The sequence below is a fragment of the Malania oleifera genome, chromosome 10 (genome assembly GCF_029873635.1).
Source record: "Malania oleifera isolate guangnan ecotype guangnan chromosome 10, ASM2987363v1, whole genome shotgun sequence".
NCBI classification, from domain to species: domain Eukaryota; kingdom Viridiplantae; phylum Streptophyta; class Magnoliopsida; order Santalales; family Ximeniaceae; genus Malania; species Malania oleifera.
This window is the reverse complement of record NC_080426.1, coordinates 38,706,232-38,710,943: the sequence shown is the minus strand read 5'-3', so window position 1 is coordinate 38,710,943 and position 4,712 is coordinate 38,706,232.

The window sequence follows — 4,712 nt, the reverse complement described above, 5'->3', positions numbered from 1 at the left end:
TGCTTAGGTTGATGATTAGGTTTATCCCAGTATGGTATCAGAGCATGTAGAATATCACAGTATATAAAAAACAAAAAATAAAAACCATTTATATAGCAGGTCATTACAACGAGGATCTAGGGGAGATTCTCTACAAGTCTAGCGGAGCGGATTTTTTATCTGAGCTTTTTAGGCATTACTCCAAAATCAGGTTAAGTAGGGTATTTTAAGGCTTTATAGTTGTTTTAGAGTATAAAAGGAGCTAGGAAATTCTAAATGAGGAATATTCTGAGGTTTGTGTTGATTTATCTAGGGGAAATGTAGTTTTAGGATTTTGAACTGCAAACGCCGTAGGGCATGAATTTTGGAATTTTCAGTGGGCTTTCTAGTAAGCCAGGTAAGAGGATTATATTATATTAGCTTTTTGTGAAATATGATCTGATTAAAATGCAGTATATGTTTTTGGGGAAAATTATTGTGGTTAGTTGATCATCTCCTATTTTCTATTAAATATGTATTTTGAGTTAAATAAAACCTTGAAGATGTTCAAATTCTGTTTTCAGCAATTTATGTTTTTCCCCGTTAGGTTATTTTATTTATGGTTAAACAAATGAAAATTATGTGGCATGAGAACGATTTTAAATGACATATGTGAATAGAGTGTTTTAATTGATTTTTACACTGTATACGATATAACGGCCAGGGGTTGAGTTTTGATATAACGGCCGGGAGCCGAGTTTTGATATAACGGCAGGGGCCGAGTTTTGATATAACGGCCAGGGGCCGAGTTTGGATATAACGGCTAAGGGCCAAGTTTTGATATGACGGACGAGGGCCGAGTTTTGATATAACGGCGGGGGGCTGAGTTTGATATGATAGTGGGGGGGCCGTATTTTTGGTAAATTATAGTTTTATATGAAATGAGTTATAATACAGTTTTTATTATATAAACTGTCATATATGATTCTAGAACCCTGTGGATTTGCAATTTGTGATAATGTGAGCATGGTACTATAGCTACATGTGGTAGTGAGTGCAATCACACGGGCATGGAGGTGTGATAAGTCGATTGGAGACTTGGGCCACAGTACTACTTCGAGGTTTATGCCGAGGGGCCCCATCCATGGTATACTGGGTGACCATAGGTAGGCACAATCATACTTGTGATGATAGTTTGACTTAGCTGCGGAACCGTCAGCTGCGAGTTGAGTCCAGCCTTTGGACTGCACAACTCGTCATGGGGGGAAGCATGTTGTATGAGTATGTGATAGCGTGACGCCACTACTTTTGTAGTCCAGGTTGTGTCTTTTATGCATATATGGCCATATTTACTATAAATGAGCTATATTGAGCCGACCATTATTACTGGTACATTATGTATCTTCTGATATATAGTTATAGTACAGTATTCTTTAAAGATGCCTTTTTTTTTTTTAATGTATAGTTAAATGATGGAATTTTACTTCACGCGAGAACCCATGCTAGTCACACACTGATGTTAATATAATTCGTCTTACTGAGAAGTGTCTCACCCCATTATAAAAATGATTTTTCAGGTCCTTCAAGGAACCGTTCCTAGTTTGCCTCAGGGCAGGAGTTAGAATTTTGGAAGTAGTTATTAGTGCTGGTGAGATACCAGTTATCCTATTTTATTGTTTTGGGGATTGTGATATATAGACAGTTAGTTGCCTGGATATGTATTAGGGAAACAATTAGAACTCTGGTAAAGAATGTTGATGTTATAGTAATCTTCCACTGTATGGTTTTATTTCCAGTATGGGCAGGTGCACCCTGGATTCCCTGGTTAGGGCGGGTTGCATTCCTGTATATATGTGTATGTGTGGTATCAGAGAACGTTTATTTATTTTTCTAGCACCCTGGGCCCACGTGGCTGGTCGGGGCGCTATTGGTGGTACTAAAGCGCCTAGATTGTTAGGTTCTGCAGACTAGGTTGGATGATTTTTACTAGAGTATAGACTTAAGTAGGATGATGATAGGAATGGGTAGAGTAGGAAGTACCAACCCGATCCTTGCAGAAAATTGAATTCGGGAGATCGAGGAGATCTTGGTTGTACTATGATGCACCGATGAGTAGAATGTGCTATATGATGCGTTTAAGTTGACCAGAGAGGCTGAAAGATGGTAGGAAGTAGTAAAATTGCTAGAGGAGCAGAGACTGGTACCGATGGTGATGACGTGGAATCGTTTCAGAGAGGTATTCTTTGATCGGTATTTTCCAATCTATTTCAGGAAAGTGAAGGCAGAGGAGTTCCTAAACCTGACTCAGGGACAGCTGATAGTTTAGCAATACGTTGCCCGATTTGTAAAGTTGTCATGGTTTGCTCCCTACATGGTACCAGACGAGTCTACGAAGGCTTGGAAGTTTGAGATGAGCTTGAAACAGGAGATTAAGAAGCAGGTGGATGTACTGCAGGTGCAGGAGTTCGCTACATTAGTGGATAAGGCCACTGTAGCAGAGACAAGTCTACAGGGTGATGTGGAGGTTCAGAATCCGAAGAAGAGGCCGATGCCTTCTAGTTCACATTCAGGTGCGAGGCATGGTCCTTGGAGAAGGCATGGTCATGATAGAGGCCAACGACAGAATATGGGTGCTAGGACACTTTAGGGTACCTCATCACAATGTGATACCCCGTGGAAGAAAGGCTTAAAAGGATTAGATGTTACTACCCATATCAATAAGGTGAACCTTTCTTTTCAGGAGCCTTCCCATAAGAATTCCATGATTAAGCATGTTTGACTTGGAGTAATCTTGGAATGGGTGACCTTTTGGGAAGTTTTTTTAGGAAGTGTGTGAGTGAGGACAAAACACACTAAAAAGGACATGTGTTGGTCTGTGGGGCCAGTCATTAGTCTGATAAGGCCCACCTCCTATTTTCTGGTCAAGGTGGAAGAGGAGAGACGTAGTGCTTCTTGGTAGACCTAGGTTGGGGCATTACAAAATGGTATTAGAACAATTACCCAGTCGGAAGTGTGATAAGATTCACATCGCCTGGGTTTAGAAATGTGGGTTCGCAACAAGGATGTTGCGTTCTATAAGTGAGGGAGAATGTGATACCCCGTGGAAGAAAGACTTAAAATGATTAGATGTTACTACCTATATCAATAAGGTGCACCTTTCTTTTCGGGAGCCCTCCCATAAGAATTCCACTGTTAAACGTACTTGACTAGGAGTAATCTTGGGATGGGTGACCTTTTGGAAAGTTTTCTTAGAAAGTGTGTGAGTGAGGAAAAAATACACTGAAAAAGGACATGTGTTAGTCTGTGGGGCTAGTCATTAGTTCGATAAGGTCCGACCCCTACTGTCTGGTCCAGGTGGAGGAGGAGGAGGAGAGACGCAGTGCTCCCTGACAGACCCAGGTTAGGGCATTACACACACACACACACACACACACACTCTCTCTCTCTCTCTCTCTCTCTCTCTCTCTCTCTCTATCCTTTACATTTCTCTTTTTTTTTTTTTGTCTTTTTCTTTTTCTACTCTCCCTATGCAAGATGTATTCATTAATGCAAAGCATCTTTTTCTTTTTGTTGGCAGCTTGCATATAAGCTTACGTAACCTCCTTTGCATTAAAAACCTTCTTTTCCCCATGGATGCATGCCAAGACCTAATGCAAAATTATTAAACTTCAATCCAATCCTCCCCAGGCTGCGCATGTAAGCAGCGTACAAAAATTACAAAGATGCCATTCTTCAAGCCTCTATGAATTGGAACAGGTCCTTAGTTAATTTTCATAAAATTTTAAGGAGGAATTGAAGGGAAAAGTGAGGAAAAAGATTTAGTGGTAGACGGAGAATTTTCGTATACTTAAATTCTTAGTCTTCCACTATTTCCAAACTCATTTTGGAAATTCATTATTTTATCGCGTTAGAGGAACATATCAAAAGTAAGTGAGTTAGATTATGTCATATTTTATTTTAAAATATACTTGATTTAAATTAAGTACGTAAATTTAATTATAACTGCTTTATTTTAATATATATTTGAGTTAAATTAAACTACGCAGAGTTGATCATATTCGCCTTTTATTAAATATATCTGAGTTGAATTAAAATATGTGGAATTGATCATACCCGCGTTTTTATTTAAATATACCCAAATATATTATTATAGATTTTCTCAGGTAATTTATAAAATTATAATTAGCAAGCAAATCGTGTGACATGAGTTTATTTTATTGCATAAATGAGCAAGTATGAGATTTTTGCGGTGTTATGTTTATTACATGAATTATTGCGTATAATGATTACAAGTGTTATATAAAGAAACGATGAGATTTTTATGATACTATTTTTATTGCATAAATTATAATTATATGTTTTACGAACCCTGATGACTTAAATGTGATGGATGCTCGGTACCGTAATTACAGATGAGTATGAGTGCAACCACACTGTTGAGTAAGTGTTAGTGGGTGACAGTAGATTTGTCTTGAGTGCACACCTGGTTCCGGATCAGGATGTGATAGGAAAATCTTACTTACAGACAATGTTACAATTTGATTTAGTTTAGTTGGCCAATCAGTTAAGTCCAGTCTTCGGAACTCACAATCCGGTTATGGGGGTAAACATGATATCCATAAAGAAGTTTTTTATACATATATATATATATATTTATGTGATCAAAACCAACTATTAGGCCTAAATAATGATTTGAAGGAAAAGTATGCATATATATATATATATATATATATATATATATATATACATGGTCA